Source organism: Oncorhynchus kisutch, linkage group LG14 (assembly GCF_002021735.2).
Source record: "Oncorhynchus kisutch isolate 150728-3 linkage group LG14, Okis_V2, whole genome shotgun sequence".
Lineage (NCBI taxonomy): Eukaryota > Metazoa > Chordata > Actinopteri > Salmoniformes > Salmonidae > Oncorhynchus > Oncorhynchus kisutch.
This window is the reverse complement of record NC_034187.2, coordinates 9,821,345-9,846,027: the sequence shown is the minus strand read 5'-3', so window position 1 is coordinate 9,846,027 and position 24,683 is coordinate 9,821,345. Positions and strand designations below refer to the sequence as shown.

The 24,683-nt window shown below is 44.8% G+C and overlaps 1 protein-coding gene across 1 annotated transcript in view; it reads left to right on the top strand.

Moving 5' to 3' along the window:
- Positions 1-24,683, top strand: part of LOC109885477 (forkhead box protein N3-like) — a 122,285-nt gene that overhangs the window by 10,141 nt on the left and 87,461 nt on the right. The window lies entirely within an intron of this gene.

The window sequence follows — 24,683 nt, the reverse complement described above, 5'->3', positions numbered from 1 at the left end:
AGGGTGATTATCAACTGGGTGTGGCACCTTCAGGGTGATTATAAACTGGGCGTGGCACCTTCAGGGTTAGTATCAACTGGGCGTGGTACCTTCAGGGTGATTATCAACAGGGCGTGGTGCCTTCAGGGTGATTATCAACAGGGCGTGGCACCTTCAGGGTGATTATCAACTGGGTGAGGCACCTTCAGGGTGATTATCAACTGGGCGTGGCACCTTCAGGGTGATTATCAACTGGGCGTGGCACCTTCAGGGTGATTATCAACTGGGCGTGGCACCTTCAGGGTGATTATCAACTGGGCGTGGCACCAGGAGAAGGAGAGCAGGCCCTACTGTCGGAAAGCGGTGCAACGGTGGAAAAAACATTTTAAAAAATGACACGCCTCCTAAAATGGGTTATAACTCCAGTTCTGTTTGTGCTATTAAGATTCTAACAACAGTGTGTTGTATATCCTTATTTAGGAAACATCAAGGATGGAGGGGGGCATGACTTTAAATATTGTAAAATGGTGGAGTATTACAAAAAGTACATTCATTAGCAGACTGCTTTAGTGGTTCTAGTGTTTACCCTTTACAATACCTTAACCCTTAACTTTTACATTTCGTAATCCCATGACTCCAGATCCAAAGGTTGTGTGTTTAATCCCAGTTGTGGATCCTTGTTTTTTTTACCTATCAAAAACCTTAAGCCTTAACTTAAACATTTGGAATGAATTCTTAAATGTAATATTTTAACCCTACTCCAAACCTTAAACCTTAACTTCGAAATGTAATGTTTGGAGACACAGAACGATGCTGAGTAGGAGTAAACCCAGGATGAAATGTGACGTTTGGAGAAAGATCTTGTTGGTGATATGCCTAGTTTTAATTGTCTTCGATGTTTTGTTTGAATTGTAAATTCCTGCACTGCTGCCTATCCATTAATGAATAATTGGGCAGGTGTGGTTTTCAGATAACTGTTTGATAAATGAATTGCTTATCAATGTAGAAAGTAAAGTCCCATCTGTTTGTGTGTATGATTGACTGTAAGCAGCAAACTGCTCTGTAGCAGATCAGACAGGAGATACGCGTCACACAGCCATGGCGAGCCAGACTCCGGGTAGTGGGCTTGGGGATTCCCTGGGGGATTCCCTGGGCGATATCACAGAGAACGTTGCGGTGTCACTTGGCGCCTCCTTTTTCCGATTCTCTTCGCCTCTTCTTGTCTTTTTAAAAACCAACGTGACTGAGTTATCACCAAGCATGTTTCAAATGATAATCTACAGTTTTAAGATTAACAGTCTGTGGTGTTTTAAAACGGATAATTACGATTTCCCTCATTTTGTAAAACCCCAATTAATGGCAGATGATAGACAGTCATCGTTTGGCAGCTGGCATTACCTGTGTTTATGAAGACAGACCTCTGACAGACCACATTGAGTACCACAGTATGAGTTTGGCAGCTGGCATTATGTGTTTATGAAGAGAGACCTCTGACAGACCACATTGAGTACCACAGTATGAGTTTGGCAGCTGGCATTATCTGTGTTTATGAAGAGAGACCTCTGACAGACCACATCGAGTACCACAGTATGAGTTTGGCAGCTGGCATTATCTGTGTTTATGAAGACAGACCTCTGACAGCCCACTTGAGTACCACAGTCATCATTTGGCAGCTGGCATTATGTGTTTATGAAGACAGACCACATTGAGTACCACAGTCATCGTTTGTCAGCTGACATGTGTTTATGAAGACAGACCACATTGAATACCACAGTCATCGTTTGGCAGCTGACATTATGTGTTTATGAAGACAGACCACATTGAGTACCACAGTCATCGTTTGGCAGCTGACATTGTGTTTATGAAGACAGACCACATTGAATACCACAGTATGAGTTTGGCAGCTGGCATTATGTGTGTTTATGAAGACAGACGTCTGACAGACCACATTGAGTACCACAGTGTGAGTTTGGCAGCTGGCATTGTGTGTTTATGAAGACAGACCACATTGAGTACCACAGTATGAGTTTGAAATGGTACCAAAGAAAAATCTGGCGCATTGAAAACAAAGAAAACATTCTGTATGATACAATCCTGCTCAGTGTGTGTGTGTGTGCATTCATGTGTGTGTGTGTGTGTGTGTTCATGTGTGTGTGTGTGTGTGTGTGCGTTGTGCGTTCATGTGTGTGTGTGTGCATTCATGTGTGTGTGTGTGTGTGTGTGTGTGTGTGTGTGTGTGTGTGTGTGTGTGTGTGTGTGTGTGTGTGTGCGTGCGTTGTGCGTTCATGTGTGTGTGTGTGCATTCATGTGTGTGTGTGTGTGTGTGTGTGTGTGTGTGTGTGTGTGTGTGTGTGTGTGTGTGCGTGCGTTGTGCATTCATGTGTGTGTGTGTGCATTCATGTGTGTGTGTGTGTGTGTGTGTGTGTGTGTGTGTGCGTGCGTTGTGCGTTCATGTGTGTGTGTGTGTGCATTCATGTGTGTGTGTGTGTGTGTGCGTTGTGCGTTCATGTGTGTGTGTGTGCATTCATGTGTGTGTGTGTGTGTTGTGCGTTCATGTGTGTGTGTGTGCGTTGTGCGTTCATGTGTGTGTGCATTCATGTGTGTGTGTGTGTGTGTGTGTGTGTGTGCGTGCGTTGTGCGTTCATGTGTGTGTGTGCATTCATGTGTGTGTGTGTGTGTGTGTGTGTGTGTGTGTGTGTGTGTGTGTGTGCGTTGTGCGTTCATGTGTGTGTGTGTGCATTCATGTGTGTGTGTGTGTGTGTGTGTGTGTGTGTGCGTTGTGCGTTCATGTGTGTGTGTGTGCATTCATGTGTGTGTGTGTGCGTGCGTTGTGCGTTCATGTGTGTGTGTGTGTGAACAATCGCTGACAAATTAGATTAATATGCTTTAAGGAAGTCTCTGATTTGCTTATGCTAATACAGATATTTACTGTGTGGCCATAATCACCAGTCACTGGTTTAATAGATTTACTTTAGTACATTACCAGGGTGTGTGTGTAGTGTCGCTCGGGAGAGTGTGAGAGTTAGAAAGAGTTAGCGTTGAGGTTGAATAGAGTTTCGTAGATGTCGATGTCTATGTGTGTTTGCACTGTTTCACGTTTTTATTGGTGTACAAGATACAACAGATGTAAAACAGTACAGTGACATTGTTACCTTGAGAGATCTTTCCAACAATACGTTTTCAATTAGAATACAAAATAAAAGTACGAATACAACTATGATAAGAGTTAAAGAAACACAAGAATGCAAGTATATACAGGTCAGTGTCAGTACCTTAATCAGTACCTGGAGTGATTGAGGTGGGTTTATACATAAGTGAGTGGTAGTCGGATAAAATCAAATCAACATTGTATTTGTCACATGTGCCGAATACAGTGAAATGCTTCCTTACAAGCACTGAACCAACAGCTTTAAAGAAGATTTCAGGCTCTGGCCCTTTTATCAATTATCGCCTAAATTGACAACCCAAATCTATGTGCGTGTAGCTCAGGACCTGAAGCAAGGATGTGCGTTTCCTTGGTACCATTTGAAAGGAAACACTTTGACGTTTGTGGAAATGTGAAAGGACTATAGGAGAATATAACACATTAGATCTGGTAATAGATAATACAAAGAAAAAAACATGCGTTTTCTATTTGTTTTCCCATTATCTTTGAAACGCAAGAGAAAGGCCATAATATATTATTGCAGTTTAGGCTCAATTTCGATTTTGGCCACTAGATAGCATGAGTGTGTGCAAAGTTTCAGCTTGAGCCAGTGAAGCATTGTCACGTCCTGACCTTAGTTCCTTTTTATGTCTCTATTTTAGTTTGGTCAGGGCGTGAGTTGGGGTGGGCATTCTATGTGTTGTTTTATGTTTTTGTATTTCTGTGTTTGGCCTGGTATGGTTCCCAGCTGTTTATCGTTGTCTCTGATTGAGAACCATACTTATGCATCCTGTTTTCCCACTATGATTGGTGGATAGTTGTTTTCTGTGTTTGGCCTGGTATGGTTCCCAGCTGTTTATCGTTGTCTCTGATTGAGAACCATACTTATGCAGCCTGTTTTCCCACTATGATTGGTGGATAGTTGTTTTCTGTGTTTGGCCTGGTGTGGTTCCCAGCTGTTTATCGTTGTCTCTGATTGAGAACCATACTTATGCAGCCTGTTTTCCCACTATGATTGGTGGATAGTTGTTTTCTGTGTTTGGCCTGGTATGGTTCCCAGCTGTTTATCGTTGTCTCTGATTGAGAACCATACTTATGCATCCTGTTTTCCCACTATGATTGGTGGATAGTTGTTTTCTGTGTTTGGCCTGGTGTGGTTCCCAGCTGTTTATCGTTGTCTCTGATTGAGAACCATACTTATGCATCCTGTTTTCCCACTATGATTGGTGGATAGTTGTTTTCTGTGTTTGGCCTGGTATGGTTCCCAGCTGTTTATCGTTGTCTCTGATTGAGAACCATACTTATGCATCCTGTTTTCCCACTATGATTGGTGGATAGTTGTTTTCTGTGTTTGGCCTGGTATGGTTCCCAGCTGTTTATCGTTGTCTCTGATTGAGAACCATACTTATGCAGCCTGTTTTCCCACTATGATTGGTGGATAGTTGTTTTCTGTGTTTGGCCTGGTGTGGTTCCCAGCTGTTTATCGTTGTCTCTGATTGAGAACCATACTTATGCATCCTGTTTTCCCACTATGATTGGTGGATAGTTGTTTTCTGTGTTTGGCCTGGTATGGTTCCCAGCTGTTTATCGTTGTCTCTGATTGAGAACCATACTTATGCAGCCTGTTTTCCCACTATGATTGGTGGATAGTTGTTTTCTGTGTTTGGCCTGGTATGGTTCCCAGCTGTTTATCGTTGTCTCTGATTGAGAACCATATACTTATGCAGCCTGTTTTCCCACTATGATTGGTGGATAGTTGTTTTCTGTGTTTGGCCTGGTGTGGTTCCCAGCTGTTTATCGTTGTCTCTGATTGAGAACCATACTTATGCAGCCTGTTTTCCCACTATGATTGGTGGATAGTTGTTTTCTGTGTTTGTATTAGTTACCAGAATGAACTGTTTCGGTTGGTCTTTTTGTTTACTTTGTATTGTAGTGTTCAGTTCACTTCCTACTCCTCCTCAGAAGAGGAGGAAAACCGTTACAAGCATTGCAATCCTGGATCAATATTTTGTATCAAGTCTGCCCAAATGTGCCGAATTGGCCATTTGATATATTTTCAAGTACATAACTATAGAGAACATACAAAAATGTTATGGTAATACAAAATGTCAGTTTACACACTCCCAGGAAGATCATACATGATGGATCATTAGCTTATACACTAACTTTCTCTGGTGTGGAGCCAGCGACAGCAGTTCCTACATTTGAATATAAAAATGGATTTTATTAAACAAAACTTTGCTACATTTTTATCTCTGGGAACCTCAGGATGACAAATCAGAGGAAGATTACTGAATGGAAGTACATGATTTACCTTCAGAGGTGAATGTAACAAAACAGTTGCCGTGATACGTGTGTTGTTGTTGGTCACTCTCCTCAAACAATAGCATGGTATTTCTTCACTGTATTAGCTACTGTACATTGGACAGTGCAGTTAGATTAACAAGAATTTAAGCGTCCTGCCCATTTAAGACATTTCTATGTCTGTTACTGTTACTTACAACTGTCATGCTAATCACATTAGCGCATGTTAGCTCAACCGTCCCGGGATAAGGACATCGATCACGTAGCTCTGTAATTGTTTTGAAGTCTCCATTGGTCTCGTGGTGAAATCTGTAAGTGGTTTCCTTCCTCTGGGTGTATTAATACACCGTCCAAAGTGTAATTAATAACTTCACCATGCTCAAAGGGATACTCAACATCTGATTTTTGTTTTTACCCATCTGCCAACAGGTGGCCTTCTTCGCAAGGCATTGGAAAACCTCCCTGGTCTTTGTGGTTGAATCCGTGTTTGAAATTCACTGCTCGACTGAGGGACCTTACAGATAATTGTATGTGTGGGGTACAGAGATAAAGTAGTCATTCAAAAATCATGTTAAACACTATTAGTGCACTATTATTGAGTCCATGCAACTTATTATGTGACTTGTTAAGCACAATTTTTACTCCTGAGCTGTGTTTGAATACCCATACTAACATACAGTTTGCTACATACTTAATGAGTATATACTACATACTATTAGTTCATTTTAGTATACTGTGAACAAATGGTATCCTTTCAATTGAGTGTACTAGCGATTTGCTTGTCTACCGGAAGTTGATGCTGTTGCTATGCAACCTCTTGCTAGATTGTTAGCATAACAAATTACTAGCTAGACATTTTATGACTTTGGGTGTGGTCTTAAATTTAATATCGAGTGCACTCTGGGCATTCCTAAATTCAGAGCATTGTCAGATTGTCAGATTGTCCATTTGTAACACATACTAGGCTACACATACTGGGTTAGGTTACACATACTGGGTTAGGTTACTCATACTGGGTTAGGTTACACATACTAGGTTACACATACTGGGTTAGGTTACACATACTGGGTTACACATACTAGGTTACACATACTGGGTTAGGTTACACATACTAGTTTAGGATACACATACTAGGTTACACATACTAGGTTAGGTTACATATACTAGGTTACACATACTGGGTTACACATACTGGGTTAGCTTACTCATACTGGGTTAGGTTACTCATACTGGGTTAGGTTACACATACTAGGTTACACATACTGGGTTAGGTTACACATACTGGGTTAGGTTACTCATACTGGGTTAAGTTACACATACTAGGTTACACATACTGGGTTAGGTTACACATACTAGGTTACACATACTATGTTACATATACTGGGTTAGGTTACACATACTGGGTTACACATACTAGGTTACACATACTGGGTTACACATACTATGTTACTCATACTGGGTTAGGTTACAGATACTAGGTTACACATACTAGGTTACACATACTAGACATGCACAGCTGTAATCATGCAGTATACATTCATTTAGCATGATAGAGTGGTAAAATCTGGAAACTGAATGTTGAAACCATCCCGTTTTTTAGCTATTGACCAATCAGCTGCAACGATCAAATGCATTTAGGCTTGTAGTTCTGTAGATTATACTACTGGGCTTGTAGTCCTGTAGATTATACTACTGGGCTTGTAGTCCTGTAGATTATGCTACTGGGCTTGTAGTCCTGTAGATTATACTACTGGGCTTGTAGTTCTGTAGATTATACTACTGGGCTTGTAGTCCTGTAGATTATACTACTGGGCTTGTAGTCCTGTAGATTATACTACTGGGTTTGTAGTCCTGTAGATTATACTACTGGGCTTGTAGTCCTGTAGATTATGCTACTGGGCTTGTAGTCCTGTAGATTATAATACTGGGCTTGTAGACCTGTAGATTATACTACTGGGTTTGTAGTCCTGTAGATTATACTACTAGGCTTGTAGTCCTGTAGATTATACTACTAAGGTTGTAGACCTGTAGATTATACTACTGGGCTCGTAGTCCTGTAGATTATACTACTGGGTTTGTAGTCCTGTAGATTATACTACTAAGGTTGTAGACCTGTAGATTATACTACTGGGTTTGTAGTCCTGTAGATTATACTACTAAGGTTGTAGACCTGTAGATTATACTACTGGGCTCGTAGTCCTGTAGATTATACTACTACATTTGTAGAAACAACTTTGTTTTTCTGTTTCACTGTACCAGTCTCTGTTAATGCGTTAATAACGATGTGTGTGTGTGTGTGTGTGTGTGTGTGGGTGTGGGTGTGGGTGTGGGTGTGGGTGTGGGTGTGTGTGTGTGGGTGTGTGTTTGTGTGCTAAACTGTTTAATGAATGAGTGAGATGAATGTGTCTGTTTTTATTAGACTTTTCCTACTAATGCATTCATCCATTATGCTACGGAACAGAGAGAAGAGGAGAGGAGAGAGAAGAAGAGAGGATTTGAGGAGAGGACATGACGAAAGGAGAGAGGATAGGAAGAGAGAAGAGATCTGAAAAGATGAGGGGAGAGGAGGAGAGGAAAGGAGGAGAAGAGAGCAGAAAAGAGGAGAGAGGAGAAGAGAGGAGGGAAGAGGAGAGGAGGAGAGAGGGAAGGAGAGCAGAAGAGAGGAAGAGACAGGAGAGGAGTGGAAATGAGGAGAAGAGAGGAGGGGAGAAGGAAGCAGAGAAGAGAGCAGAGAAGAGAGCAGAAGAGAGGAGGGGAGAGGAGACAGGAGAGGAGAGGAAAGGAGGAGAAGAGAGGAGGGGAGAAGGAAGCAGAGAAGAGAGCAGAGAAGAGAGCAGAAGAGAGGAGGGGAGAGGAGACAGGAGAGGAGAGGAAAGGAGGAGAAGAGAGGAGGGGAGAAGGAAGCAGAGAAGAGAGCAGAGAAGAGAGCAGAAGAGAGGAGGGGAGAGGAGACAGGAGAGGAGAGGAAAGGAGGAGAAGAGAGGAGGGGAGAAGGAAGCAGAGAAGAGAGCAGAGAAGAGAGGAGGGGAGAGGAGACAGGAGAGGAGAGGAGACAGGAGAGGAGAGGAAAGGAGGAGAAGAGAGAAGGGGAGAAGGAAGCAGAGAAGAGAGCAGAGAAGAGAGCAGAAGAGAGGAGGGGAGAGGAGACAGGAGAGGAGAGGAAATGAGGAGAAGAGAGGAGGGGAGAAGGAAGCGGAGAAGAGAGCAGAGAAGGAGGGAAGAGGAGACAGGAGAGGAGAGGAGACAGGAGAGGAGAGGAAAGGAGGAGAAGAGAGAAGGGAGAGGAGGAGACAGGAGAGGAGAGGAAAGTAAGAGAAGAGAGGAGAGGAGGGGGAGAAGAGAGGATCATGATGTGAAGTTTTATCTGTTGGTTAAAGTGGTAGTGTGATGTGAGTTGTCAAGGTCTTTATGTATCATGGTATAGGGGATGTTCTAGTATGGGGGATGTTCTAGTATAGGGGATGTTCTAGTATGGGGGATGTTCTAGTATAGGAGATGTTCTAGTATAGGGGATGTTCTAGTATAGGGGATGTTCTAGTATGGGGGATGTCCTTGTATGGGGGATGCTCTAGTATGGGGGATGTTATAGTATAGGGGATGTTCTAGTATGGGGGATGTTCTAGTATGGGGGATGTTCTAGTATAGGGGATGTTCTAGTATGGGGGATGTTCTAGTATAGGGGATGTTCTAGTATGGGGGATGTCCTTGAATTGAGTTATGTGATAGTTCAAAACTGTGTGTGTCGTAGCAGGTTTTCTGCAGATGCCTAATGTAGGTGTGTGTGTGTGTGTGTGTGTGTGTGTGTGTGTGTGTGTGTGTGTGTGTGTGTGTGTGTGTGTGTGTGTGTGTGCGTGCGTGAGAACACCTCACACACACATTCATGAGGTGCCAAACTGAAACATTGTGTTCATGAACAGCGCCATGGAAACCAAGGACACTGTGACTGCCACAAACACACACGCACACACATGCACAAACACACACACACAATCTGGCAATGTCAAAAGTCCTGCTACTACTACACACAGTTTTACCAGGACATCCCCTATACTAGGACATCCCCTATACTAGGACATCCCCTATACTAGAACATCCCCTATGCTAGAACATCCCCTATACTACGACATCCCCTATACTAGAACATCCCCTATACTAGAACATCCCCTATACTAGAACATCCCCTATACTAGAACATCCCCTATACTACGACATCCCCTATACTAGAACATCCCCTATACTAGAATATCCCCTATACTAGAACATCCCCTATACTAGAATATCCCCTATACTAGAATATCCCCTATACTAGAACATCCCCTATACTACGATATCCCCTATACTAGAACATCCCCTATACTAGAACATCCCCTATACTAGAACATCCCCTATACTAGAACATCCCCTATACTAGAACATCCCCTATACTACGATATCCCCTATACTAGAACATCCCCTATACTAGAACATCCCCTATACTAGGACATCCCCTATACTAGAACATCCCCTATACTAGAACATCCCATATACTAGAACATCCCCTATACTAGAACATCCCCTATACTACGACATCCCCTATACTAGAACATCCCCTATACTAGAATATCCCCTATACTAGAACATCCCCTATACTAGAACATCCCCTATACTAGAACTTCCCCTATACTAGAACATCCCCTATACTAGAACATCCCCTATACTAGGACATCCCCTATACTAGAACATCCCCTATACTAGAACATCCCCTATGCTAGAACATCCCCTATACTAGAACATCCCCTATACTAGGACATCCTCTATACTAGAACATCCCCTATACTAGAACATCCCCTATACTAGAACATCTCCTATACTAGAACATCTCCTATACTAGAACATCTCCTATACTAGGCCTCCTTCTCTCTTCCTGTCTCTCTCTGTCTCTCTCTGTCTCTCTCTGTCTCTCTCTCTCTCTCTCTCTCTCTCTCTCTCTCTCTATTTACCTCCCCAAAACCTTAAACACGGGCACCCTCATAGATATCATCCTAACCAACTTCCCCTCTAAATACACCTCTGCTGTCTTCAACCAAGATCTCAGCGATCACTGCCTCATTGCCTGCATCCGTAATGGGTCAGCGGTCAAACGACCTCCACTCATCACTGTAAAACGTTCCCTGAAACACTTCTGCGGACAGGCCTTTCTAATCGACCTGGCCGGGGTATCCTGGAAGGATATTGATCTCATCCCGTCAGTAGAGGATGCCTGGATATTTTTTAAAAATGCCTTCCTAACCATCTTAAATAAACATGCCCCACTCAAGAAATTTAGAACCAGGAACAGATATAGCCCTTGGTTCTCCCCAGACCTGACTGCCCTTAACCAACACAAAAACATCCTATGGCGTTCTGCATTAGCATCGAACAGCCCCCGTGATATGCAGCTGTTCAGGGAAGCTAGAAATCATTATACACAGGCAGTTAGAAAAGCTAAGGCTAGCTTTTTCAAGCAGAAATTTGCTTCCTGCAACACTAACTCAAAAAAGTTCTGGGACACTGTAAAGTCCATGGAGAATAAGAACACCTCCTCCCAGCTGCCCACTGCACTGAAGATAGGAAACACTGTCACCACTGATAAATCCACCATAATTGAGAATTTCAATAAGCATTTTTCTACGGCTGGCCATGCTTTCCACCTGGCTACTCCTACCCCGGACAACAGCACTGCACCCCCAACAGCAACTCGCCCAAGCCTTCCCCATTTCTCCTTCTCCCAAATCCATTCAGCTGATGTTCTGAAAGAGCTGCAAAATCTGGACCCCTACAAATCAGCCGGGCTAGACAATCTGGACCCTTTCTTTCTAAAATTATCTGCCGAAATTGTTGCCACCCCTATTACTAGCCTGTTCAACCTCTCTTTCGTGTCGTCTGAGATTCCCAAAGATTGAAAGCAGCTGCGGTCATCCCCCTCTTCAAAGGGGGGGACACTCTTGACCCAAACTGCTACAGACCTATATCTATCCTACCGTGCCTTTCTAAGGTCTTCGAAAGCCAAGTCAACAAACAGATCACCGACCATTTCGAATCTCACCATACCTTCTCTGCTATGCAATCTGGTTTCAGAGCTGGTCATGGGTGCACCTCAGCCACGCTCAAGGTCCTAAACGATATCTTAACCGCCATCGATAAGAAACATTACTGTGCAGCGGTATTCATTGATCTGGCCAAGGCTTTCGACTCTGTCAATCACCATATCCTCATCGGCAGACTCGACAGCCTTGGTTTCTCAAATGATTGCCTCGCCTGGTTCACCAACTACTTCTCTGATAGAGTTCAGTGTGTCAAATCGGAGGGTCTGCTGTCCGGACCTCTGGCAGTCTCTATGGGGGTGCCACAGGGTTCAATTCTTGGACCGACTCTCTTCTCTGTATACATCAATGAGGTCGCTCTTGCTGCTGGTGAGTCCCTGATCCACCTCTACGCAGACGACACCATTCTGTATATTTCCGGCCCTTCTTTGGACACTGTGTTAACAACCCTCCAGGCAAGCTTCAATGCCATACAACTCTCCTTCCGTGGCCTCCAATTGCTCTTAAATACAAGTAAAACTAAATGCATGCTCTTCAACCGATCGCTACCTGCACCTACCCGCCTGTCCAACATCACTACTCTGGACGGCTCTGACTTAGAATACGTGGACAACTACAAATACTTAGGTGTCTGGTTAGACTGTAAACTCTCCTTCCAGACCCATATCAAACATCTCCAATCCAAAGTTAAATCTAGAATTGGCTTCCTATTTCGCAACAAAGCATCCTTCACTCATGCTGCCAAACATACCCTTGTAAAACTGACCATCCTACCAATCCTCGACTTTGGCGATGTCATTTACAAAATAGCCTCCAATACCCTACTCAACAAATTGGATGCAGTCTATCACAGTGCAATCCGTTTTATCACCAAAGCCCCATATACTACCCACCATTGCGACCTGTACGCTCTCGTTGGCTGGCCCTCGCTTCATACTCGTCGCCAAACCCACTGGCTCCATGTCATCTACAAGACCCTGCTAGGTAAAGTCCCCCCTTATCTCAGCTCGCTGGTCACCATAGCATCTCCCACCTGTAGCACACGCTCCAGCAGGTATATCTCTCTAGTCACCCCCAAAACCAATTCTTTCTTTGGCCGCCTCTCCTTCCAGTTCTCTGCTGCCAATGACTGGAACGAACTACAAAAATCTCTGAAACTGGAAACACTTATCTCCCTCACTAGCTTTAAGCACCAACTGTCAGAGCAGCTCACAGATTACTGCACCTGTACATAGCCCACCTATAATTTAGCCCAAACAACTACCTCTTTCCCAACTGTATTTACTTTTTATTTATTTATTTATTTTGCTCCTTTGCACCCCATTATTTTTTTTATTTTTTTTCTACTTTGCACATTCTTCCATTGCAAAACTACCATTCCAGTATTTTACTTGCTATATTGTATTTACTTTGCCATCATGGCCTTTTTTGCCTTTACCTCCCTTCTCACCTCATTTGCTCACATTGTATATAGACTTGTTTATACTGCATTATTGACTGTATGTTTGTTTTTACTCCATGTGTAACTCTGTGTCGTTTTATCTGTCGAACTGCTTTGCTTTATCTTGGCCAGGTCGCAATTGTAAATGAGAACTTGTTCTCAACTTGCCTACCTGGTTAAATAAAGGTAAAATAAAATAAAATAAATAAATACATTTCTTTCCCTCAAATGGTAAACATTGATTTAAATCTTGATGAATGTTTATTTTTCTCTCTTGTTTTCCCGGTAACCATTTCCCCCATGTAGATTGAAGGGATTAATAGCACTAAGTGGCAGAGAGCTGAGTGACAGGCCGTACAGATCCAGACAGATTAGATTATCAAAACCAAAACAAATATTTAATCTGTTTTGAAATGAGAACATCTGATTTACAAATAGAGGAGTCGGTCTATATTGGTGACAACAGTATTACCTTGACACTTTGTTTATTTCAGTGTGAGTGTATATGCATCTCTCTCTCTCTCTCTCTCTCTCTCTCTGTGTGTGTGTGTGTATGTGTGTGTGTGTGTGTGTGTGTGTGTGTGTGTGTGTGTCTGTGTGTGTGTGTGTGTGTGTGTGTGTGTGTATGTGTGTGTGTGTGTGTGTGTGTGTGTATGTGTGTGTGTGTGTATGTGTGTGTGTGTGTGTGTGTGTGTGTGCTGAGATAAATGTGTGTCATTCTTGATAATGGGTTGTTTGTAGTCTTGTAATAGCATGTGGCCTGTTTGTCAGTCTGTGAGGTTCTGCTGTGTGTTGTGAGTATCCTGTTTGCTTATCTACACAGAGGAACATGGTCGTCATTAAGAGGAGACACGGGGAAAGAGCATGCCTCTCTCTGCAATCACTTTCCTCCCTCCCTTCCTCCCTCCTTCCCTGGACAGTTTTATCTCAATCTATTCATTGTATTGCTGTGTCTACCGTCTTGCTCTTTGTGCTGTTGTCTGTGCCCAATCATTTTCATACCATGTTTTGTCCTGCTACCATGTTGTGTTGCTACCATGTTTTGTCCTTCTACCATGTTGTGTTGCTACCATGTTGTTGTCATGTTGTGTTGCTATCATGCTATGTTTTCGTGTGTTGCTGTCTTGTTATGTTGTTGTCTTAGGTCTCTCTTTATGTAGTGTTGTGTTGTCTCTCTTGTCCTGATGTGTGCTTTGTTCTATATACAGTGGGGCAAAAAAGTTTTTAGTCAGCCACCAATTGTGCAAGTTCTCCCACTTAAAAAGATGAGAGAGGCCTGTAATTTTCATCAAAGGTACACTTCAACTATGAAAATCCAGAAAATCAAAAATGTAGGATTTTTTATGAATTTATTTGCAGATTATGGTGGACAATAAGTATTTGGTCACCTACAAACAAGCAAGATTTCTGTCCCCACCATGGACCCTCTACCCCCAGTCTCCACCATGGACCCTCTACCCCCCCAGTCCCCACCATGGTCCCTCTACCCCCCAGTCCCCACCATGGACCCTCTACCCCCCAGTCCCCACCATGGACCCTCTACCCCCCAGTCCCCACCATGGACCCTCTGCCCCCCAGTCCCCACCATGGACCCTCTACCCCCCAGTCCCCACCATGGACTCTCTACCCCCCCAGTCCCCACCATGGACCCTCTACCCCCCAGTCTCCACCATGGACCCTCTACCCCCCAGTCCCCACCATGGACCCTCTACCCCCCCAGTCCCCACCATGGACCCTCTACCCCCCCAGTCCCCACCATGGACCCTCTACCCCCCAGTCCCCACCATGGTCCCTCTGCTTCCAGCCCCCTGTCCCTCTGCTTCCAGCCCCCTGTCCCTCTGCTTCCAGCCCCCTGTCCCTCTGCTTCCAGGCCCCTGTCCCTCTGCTTTCAGCCCCCTGTCCCTCTGCTTTCAGACCCTCTACCCCCCAGTCCCCACCATGGACCCTCTACCCCCCAGTCTCCACCATGGACCCTCTACCCCCCAGTCCCCACCATGGACCCTCTACCCCCCAGTCCCCACCATGGACCTCTGCTTCCAGGCGCCTGTCCCTCTGCCCCCCAGTCCCCACCATGGACCCTCTACCCCCCAGTCTCCACCATGGACCCTCTACCCCCAGTCCCCACCATGGACCCTCTACCCCCCAGTCCCCACCATGGACCTCTGCTTCCAGGCCCCTGTCCCTCTACCCCCCAGTCCCCAACATGGACCCTCTGCCCCCCAGTCCCCAACATGGACCCTCTACCCCACAGTCCCCACCATGGACCCTCTACCCCCCACTCTCCACCATGGACCCTCTACCCCCCAGTCCCCAACATGGACCCTCTGCCCCCCAGTCCCCAACATGGACCCTCTACCCCACAGTCCCCACCATGGACCCTCTACCCCCCCACTCTCCACCATGGACCCTCTACCCCCCAGTCCCCACCATGGACCCTCTACCCCCCAGTCCCCACCATGGTCCCTCTGCTTCCAGCCCCCTGTCCCTCTGCTTCCAGCCCCCTGTCCCTCTGCTTCCAGGCCCCTGTCCCTCTGCTTCCAGCCCCTTGTCCCTCTGCTTCCAGCCCCCTGTCCCTCTGCTTTCAGCCCCCTGTCCCTCTGCTTCCAGCCCCCTGTCCATCTGCTTCCAGCCCCCTGTCCCTCTGCTTCCAGCCCCCTGTCCCTCTGCTTCCAGGCCCCTGTCCTCCAGACTCGCACTCTGCCCCACCCCATCCACATTTCTCTAGCTCCTACCCCTAACCTCTACCCCTAACCTCTACCCCTAGTCCCTACCCCTAATCCCTACCCCTAACCCCTAGTCCCTACCCCTAATCCCTACCCCTAACTCTTAGTCCCTACCCCTAATCCCTGCCCCTAACCCCTAGTCCCTAGTCCCTACCCCTATCCCTACCCCTAACACTTAGTCCCTAACCATAATCCCTACCTCTAACCACTAACCCCTACCCCTAATCCCTATCCCTAACCCCTATTTTTTTTTAATTTTTAATTTCACCTTTATTTAACCAGGTAGGCTAGTTGAGAAAAAGTTCTCATTTGCAACTGAGACCTGGCCAAGATAAAGTATAGCAGTGTGAACAGACAACACAGAGTTACACATGGAGTAAACAATTAACAAGTCAATAACACAGTAGAAAAAAAAGGGGAGTCTATATACATTGTGTGCAAAAGGCATGAGGAGGTAGGCGAATAATTACAATTTTGCAGATTAATAACACTGGAGTGATAAATGATCAGATGGTCATGTACAGGTAGAGATATTGGTGTGCAAAAGAGCAGAAAAGTAAATAAATAAAAACAGTATGGGGATGAGGTAGGTAAAAATGGGTGGGCTATTTACCGATAGACTATGTACAGCTGCAGCGATCGGTTAACTGCTCAGATAGCAGATGTTTGAAGTTGGTGAGGGAGATAAAAGTCTCCAACTTCAGCGATTTTTGCAATTCGTTCCAGTCACAGGCAGCAGAGAACTGGAATGAAAGGCGGCCAAATGAGGTGGTGGCTTTAGGGATGATCAGTGAGATACACCTGCTGGAGCGCGTGCTACGGATGGGTGTTGCCATCGTGACCAGTGAACTGAGATAAGGCGGAGCTTTACATAGCATGGACTTGTGGATGACCTGGAGCCAGTGGGTCTGGTGACGAATATGTAGCAAGGGCCAGCCGACTAGAGCATACAAGTCGCAGTGGTGGGTGGTATAAGGTGCTTTAGTGACAAAACGGATGGCACTGTGATAAACTGCATCCAGTTTGCTGAGTAGAGTGTTGGAAGCAATTTTGTAGATGACATCGCCGAAGTCGAGGATCGGTAGGATAGTCAGTTTTACTAGGGTAAGTTTGGCGGCGTGAGTGAAGGAGGCTTTGTTGCGGTCTAGAAAGCCGATTCTTGATTTGATTGTTGATTGGAGATGTTTGATATGAGTCTGGAAGGATAGTTTACAGTCTAGCCAGACACCTAGGTACTTATAGATGTCCACATATTCAAGGTCGGAACCATCCAGGGTGGTGATGCTGGTCAGGCGTGCGGGTGCAGGCAGTGAACGGATTTGGTTTTACTAGCGTTTAAGAGCATTTGGTTTTACTAGCGTTTAAGAGCAGTTGGAGGCCACGGAAGGAGTGTTGTATGGCATTGAAGCTCGTTTGGAGGTTAGATAGCACAGCGTCCAAGGACGGGCCGGAAGTATATAGAATGGTGTCGTCTGCGTAGAGGTGGATCAGGGAATCGCCCGCAGCAAGAGCAACATCATTGATATATACAGAGAAAAGGCCCGAGGCTTGAACCCTGTGGCACCCCCATAGAGACTGCCAGAGGACCGGACAGCATGCCCTCCGATTTGACACACTGAACTCTGTCTGCAAAGTAATTGGTGAACCAGGCAAGGCAGTCAATCCGAAAAACCGAGGCTACTGAGTCTGCCGATAAGAATATGGTGATTGACAGAGCCGAAAGCCTTGGCAAGGTCGATGAAGATGGCTGCACAGTACTGTCTTTTATCGATGGTTATGATATCGTTTAGTACCTTAAGCGTGGCTGAGGTGCACCCGTGACCGGCTCGGAAACCAGATTGCACAGCGGAGAAGGTACGGTGGGATTCGAGATGGTCAGTGACCTGTTTGTTGACTTGGCTTTCGAAGACCTTAGATAGGCAGGGCAGGATGGATATAGGTCTGTAACAGTTTGGGTCCAGGGTGTCTCCCCCTTTGAAGAGGGGGATGACTGCGGCAGCTTTCCAAACCTTGGGGATCTCAGACGATATGAAAGAGAGGTTGAACAGGCTGGTAATAGGGGTTGCGACAATGGCGGCGGATAGTTTCAGAAATAGAGGGTCCAGATTGTCAAGCCCAGCTGATTTGTACGGGTCCAGGTTTTGCAGCTCTTTCAGAACATCTGCTATCTGGATTTGGGTAAAGGAGAACCTGGAGAGGCTTGGGCGAGTAGCTGCGGGGGGGGGGGGCGGAGCTGTTGGCCGAGGTTGGAGTAGCCAGGTGGAAGGCATGGCCAGCTGTTGAGAAATGCTTGTTGAAGTTTTCGATAATCATGGATTTATCGGTGGTGACCGTGTTACCTAGCCTCAGTGCAGTGGGCAGCTGGGAGGAGGTTGGAAACAGGATGCTACAGGATGGAAACTTCTGCCTGAAGAAGTTGGCCTTAGCTTTCCTGACTGACTGCGTGTATTCTTTCCTGACTTCCCTGAACAGTTGCATATCGCGGGGACTATTCGATGCTATTGCAGTCCGCCACAGGATATTTTTGTGCTGGTCGAGGGCAGTCAGGTCTGGAGTGAACCAAGGGCTGTATCTGTTCTTAGTTCTGCATTTTTTGAACGGAGCATGCTTATCTAAAATGGTGAGGAAGTTACTTTTAAAGAATGACCAGGCATCCTCAACTGACGGGATGAGGTCAATGTCCTTCCAGGATACCCGGGCCAGGTCAATTAGAAAGGCCTGCTCATAGAAGTTTTTTAGGGAGCGTTTGACAGTGATGAGGGGTGGTCGTTTGACTGCGGCTCCGTAGCGGATACAGGCAATGAGGCAGTGATCGCTGAGATCCTGGTTGAAGACAGCGGAGGTGTATTTGGAGGGCCAGTTGGTCAGGATGACGTCTATGAGGGTGCCCTTGTTTACAGATTTAAGGTTGTACCTGGTGGGTTCCTTGATGATTTGTGTGAGATTGAGGGCATCTAGCTTAGATTGTAGGACTGCCGAGGTGTTAAGCATATCCCAGTTTAGGTCCCCTAACAGAACAAACTCTGAAGCTAGATGGGGGGCGATCAATTCACAAAGGGTGTCCAGGGCACAGCTGGGAGCTGAGGGCGGTCAACAGTGAGAGACTTATTTCTGGAGAGAGTAATTTTCAAAATTAGTAGTTCGAACTGTTTGGGTATGGACCTGGGAAGTATGACATTACTTTGCAGGCTATCTCTGCAGTAAACTGCAACTCCTCCCCCTTTGGCAGTTCTATCTTGACGGAAAATGTTATAGTTGGGTATGGAAATCTCAGAATATTTGGTGGCCTTCCTGAGCCAGGATTCAGACACGGCAAGGACATCAGGGTTAGCAGAGTGTGCTAAAGCAGTGGGTAAAACAAACTTAGGGAGGAGGCTTCTGATGTTGACATGCATGAAACCAAGGCTTTTTCGATCACAGAAGTCAACAAATGAGGGTGCCTGGGGACATGCAGGGCCTGGGTTTACCTCCACATCCCCTGCGGAACAGAGGAGGAGTAGAATGAGGGTGCGGCTAAAGGCTATCAAAACTGGTCGCCTAGAGCGTTGACTGCTATTCAGGTCACTACTGATAACTACAACACAACTACTGACTGCTATTCAGGTCACTACTGATAACTACAACACAACTACTGACTGCTATTCAGGTCACTAACATTAACTACAATACGTCATCATCATCACAACAACAATGCCCTGCAATCAGTCATCCTTCTCATAGTGCACAAACACACACACACACACTCACACACACACACACACACACACACACACACACACACACACACACACACACACACACACACACACACACACACACACACACACACTGTGTGTTGTGACTCAGAGGCCAGTGGAGTTCATGGTACACTAGAAAAGCCCTTCACTCCAGTGGTTTGTAGAACTGGTTTTATATATATATTTACATGGAGAGAGAGAGAGAGAGAGAGAGAGAGAGAGAGAGAGAGAGAGAGAGAGAGAGACAGAGAGACAGAGAGACAGAGAGACAGAGAGACAGAGAGCGGGGAGTAACCCACGGTAAGCACCATTCTTTGTGTTCTCTTGATCATCGGATGAATGCGCTGTCAGAAAGAGAGAGAGATGGAGGTGGAAGGGAGCCAAGTAGTTGCATTCATCCAACCAGGGAGGGAGGAGAAGAGTGCCATTCTGACAGTTGAATTAGAGATGGGGAGATGTGTTTACATATTGCTTGTGAGAGGGGAGATCTCAGTGATATTTCCACTGTTGATCCTGGCAGCAGGGGCCCAAAGGGAACACCTCAAAGTGTTGTCTAGGCATGTGGGAGTGAATCTCAATGTTTTACACTGTCTTCATTCTGAGTTGATTTATTTTTCAACTGTAAAGACATTTGAATTGACCCCACAGTAAAGTTTTACTTTTAAAACATTACATACAGCGTATCTCATTTAACAAACCAAACATTCAAATACCGTTAAAGGACCCAAACCGGTCCGTGCATCAATGCTTGCATTTAGTAGATTAAGGTATCCCACCCAGCACTAGATCATAGAGGACATACAATAGAGAACAAGTGCAATCTAGACAAGTAATGCTCCAAGACACCCCCTCTGCCTCGTAACAGGAGGTTATGGGTGTGTATGACATGTGTCTCTGACTACACACACACACACACACACACACACACACACACACACACACACACACACACACACATGCTCAAAAACAGACACACAGACACACAGACACACAGACACACACATACACATACACACACACACACACACACACAGACACACACACAGACAAACACAGGACTGTGTCACTGTGGTCCCGGCGGCCGTCAGATATCACTGGACCTAAGATCATTGAACCAACTAGAACACAGAGCCCTTTCTGACAGGACACCATACCACCACTGTTATAATGAATCTCCCTGTAGCAAAATGCTGACAATATCGTACAGGGACCGTAAAACACATACTTCAGCAACATCAGCAAGACCAAAGGAGCTGATCGTGGACTAGAGGAAACAGAGGGCCGAGCACGTCCCAATTCACATCGACAAGGCTGTTGTGGAATAGTGTATCGTGGTCCACATACATCAGCACAGTCGTGAAGAGGGCACGACAACGCCTCTTATCCCTCAGGAAGCTAAAAAGATTTGGCATGGGCTCTCAGCTCCTCAGAAGTTTTCCAGCTGCACCATCGAGAGCATTTTCAGTAGCTGCATCACCACTTGTTTTAAATAAACAGTTTAGAGCTACAGTTGAAGTCAGAAGTTTACATAGACATACACTTGGAGTCATTAAAACTCATTGTTCAACCACTCCACAAATATCTTGTTAACAAACTATAGTTTTGGCAAGTACCAAATACTAATTGAGTGTATGTCAAACTTCTGACCCACTGGGAATGTGATGAAAGAAATAACAGCTGAAATAAATCATTCTCTCTACTATTATTCTGACATTTCACATGTGGTGATCCTAACTGACCTAAAACAGGGAATTTTTACATTATTATATTATTATTATATGATTATATTATTATAGGATTATATGTCAGGAATTGTGAAAAACTCTACTTGGCTAAGGTGTATGTAAACTTCAGACTTCAACTACGCTGCTCAAAAAAATAAAGGGAACACTAAAATAACACATCCTAGATCTGAATGAATTAAATATTTTTATTAAATACTTTTTTCTTTACATAGTTGAATGTGCTGACAACAAAATCACACAAAAATTATCAATGGAAATCAAATTTAGCAACCCATGGAGGTCTGGATTTGGAGTCACACTCAAAATTAAAGTGGAAAACCACACTTCAGGCTGATCCAACTTTGATGTAATGTCCTTAAAACAAGTCAAAATGAGGCTCAGTAGTGTGTGTGGCCTCCACGTGCCTGTATGACCTCCCTGCAATGCCTGGGCATGCTCCTGATGAGGTGGCGGATGGTCTCCTGAGGGATCTCCTCCCAGACCTGGACTAAAGCATCCGCCAACTCCTGGACAGTCTGTGGTGCAATGGAGTGGATGGAGTGAGACATGATGTCCCAGATGTGCTGAATTGGATTCAGGTCTGGGGAACGGGTGGGCCAGTCCATAGCATCAATGCCTTCCTCTTGCAGGAACTGCTGACACACTCCAGCCACATGAGGTCTAGCATTGTCTTGCATTAGGAGGAACCCAGGGCCAACCGCACCAGCATATGGTCTCACAAGGGGTCTGAGGATCTCATCTCGGTACCTAATGGCAGTCAGGCTACCTCTGGCGAGCACATGGAGGACTGTGCGGCACAGGGTGCCAGTGGAAAATTTGCCAATCTTGGTGTTCTCTGGCAAATGCCGAACGTCCTGCATGGTGTTGGGTCTGTTTCTGACCGTTTGAGCAGACACATGCACATTTGTGGCCTGCTGGAGGTCATTTTGCAGGGCTCTGGCAGTGCTACTCCTGCTCCTCCTTGCACAAAAGCGGAGGTAGCGGTCCTGCTGCTGGGTTGTTGCTCTCCTACGGCCTCCTCCACGTCTCCTGATGTACTGGCCTGTCTCCTGGTAGCGCCTTCATGCTCTGGACACTACGCTGACAGACACAGCAAACCTTCTTGCCACAGCTCGCATTGATGTGCCATCCTGGATGAGCTGCACTACCTGAGCCACTTGTGTGGGTTGTAGACTCCGTCTCATGCTACCACTAGAGTGAAAGTGACCAAAACATCAGCCAGGAAGCATAGGAACTGAGAAGTGGTCTGTGGTCACCACCTGCAGAACCACTCCTTTGTTGGGGGTGTCTTGCTAATTGCCTATAATTTCCACCTGTTGTCTATTCCATTTGCACTACAGCATGTGACATTTATTGTCAATCAGTGTTGCTTCCTAAGTGGACAGTTTGATTTCACAGAAGTGTGATTGACTTGGATTTACATTGTGTTGTTTAAGTGTTCCCTTAATTTTTTTGAGCAGTGTATACATATTGGACCCTCCCGCAAGGTTCAAACAAGCCCCCCATGGGGCAAAAATATTTTTTATTTGGATAATCTCATTATCTATTACAAGTTTTATCTTTAGGTTGAGAGAAAATGTTGCTGTTTTAGAGCTCAGGGATTCTTGAAAAAACAGGACAATCTCAACAGGTGTTTAAAGGCCTTGATTGTTTAATTCTAACATTAGATTATTCAAATATGTAATACAAACCTTCAAACGTATTTTTGTGCTGTTTCATAGCACTATATAATGCTCCAGGGCTAATTTCGTTAGCATTTTGGCATGTTTTTATAGATTTTGAACATAAAACAACATTTAGGAAAACAAACATCCTACTAGATCTATCACAGTAAATACTTCAGTTGTTTAAGCATATGTTGCAGAACAGTGTTTACAATACATATGTTGCAGAACAGTGTTTACAATACATATGTTGCAGGACAGTGTTTACAATACATATGTTGCAGGACAGTGTTTACAATACATATGTTGCAGGACAGTGTTTACAATACATATGTTGCAGAACAGTGTTTACAATACATATGTTGCAGAACAGTGTTTACAATACATATGTTGCAGGACAGTGTTTACAATACATATGTTGCAGGACAGTGTTTACAATACATATGTTGCAGGACAGTGTTTACAATACATATGTTGCAGAACAGTGTTTACAATACATATGTTGCAGAACAGTGTTTACAATACATATGTTGCAGAACAGTATTTACAATACATATGTTGCAGAACAGTGTTTACAATACATATGTTGCAGGACAGTGTTCACAATACATATGTTGCAGGACAGTGTTCACAATACATATGTTGCAGAACAGTGTTTACAATACATATGTTGCAGGACAGTGTTTACAATACTTTTTTTCTAAATCAGATTGAACATTCTACATGATTGCCAAACGTCACATCTGGAGGAAACCAGGCACTGCTCATCACCTGGCCAATAACGTGGTGGCAGCATTATGCTGTGGGCATGTTTTTCAGCGGCAGGGACTGGGAGACTAGTCAGGATCAAGGGAAAGATGAACAGAGAAAAGTACAGAGAGATCCTTGATGAAGATCTGTTCCAGAGTGCTCAGGACCTTAGACTGGGACGAAGGTTCACCTTGGGTGGCCCAGCCAGAGCCCTGACTTGAACATGATTGAACATCTCTGGAGAGACCTGAAAAAGCTATGCATCGACGCTCCCCATGCAACCTGACACAGCTTGATACGATCTACAGAGAAGAATGGGAGAAACTCCACAAATACAGATGTGCCAAGCTTGTAGCGTCATACCCAAGAAGACTCAAGGTTGTAATCGCTGCCAAAGGTGCTTCAACAAAGTACTGAGTAAAGGGTCTGAATACTTATGTAAATAAGGTATTTCTGTTTTTTATTTGTAATACATGTTGTCATTATGTGTAGATTGAAGATTCTTTTCTCATTTAATCCATTTTATAACTGTTGAGTGTGAAAAACCTAGCAGCGTTGCAGTTCTTGACTCAAACCGGTGCACCTGGCACCTACTACAATTCAAAGGCACTTAAATATTTTGTCTTGCCCATTCACGCTCTGAATGGCACACATATACAATCCACACCTTAATTGTCTCAAGGCATAAAAATCATTCTTTAACCTGTCTCCTCCCCTTCATCTACACTGATTGAAGTGAATGTAACAAGTTACAATAAGGGATCTTAGCTTTCACCTGGATTCACCTGGTCAGTCTATCTATGCCATGGAAAGAGCAGGTGTTCTTAATGTTTTGTCCACTCAGTGAATCCAGCTGTGGCCAGGGAATGAACATCATTTGAAACACAATCCTAGTGTTTACCTAGCTAGCGGTGGTACAAATCCTCATTTTATAATAAGGCTGTAACGTAACAAAATGTGGAACAAGTCAAGGGGTCAGAATACTTCCCGAATGCCCTGTACATGACATATTAACTCAGAGCTTTAAAATCCAAAGCAATTCAGACACATTGCATGTTGCAGTGGCAAGCTAAAGATGCTAGCTAGTTAACTAGCTGTGTTGGTTAGCTCGATGAAAACACTTGCTTGCAGGC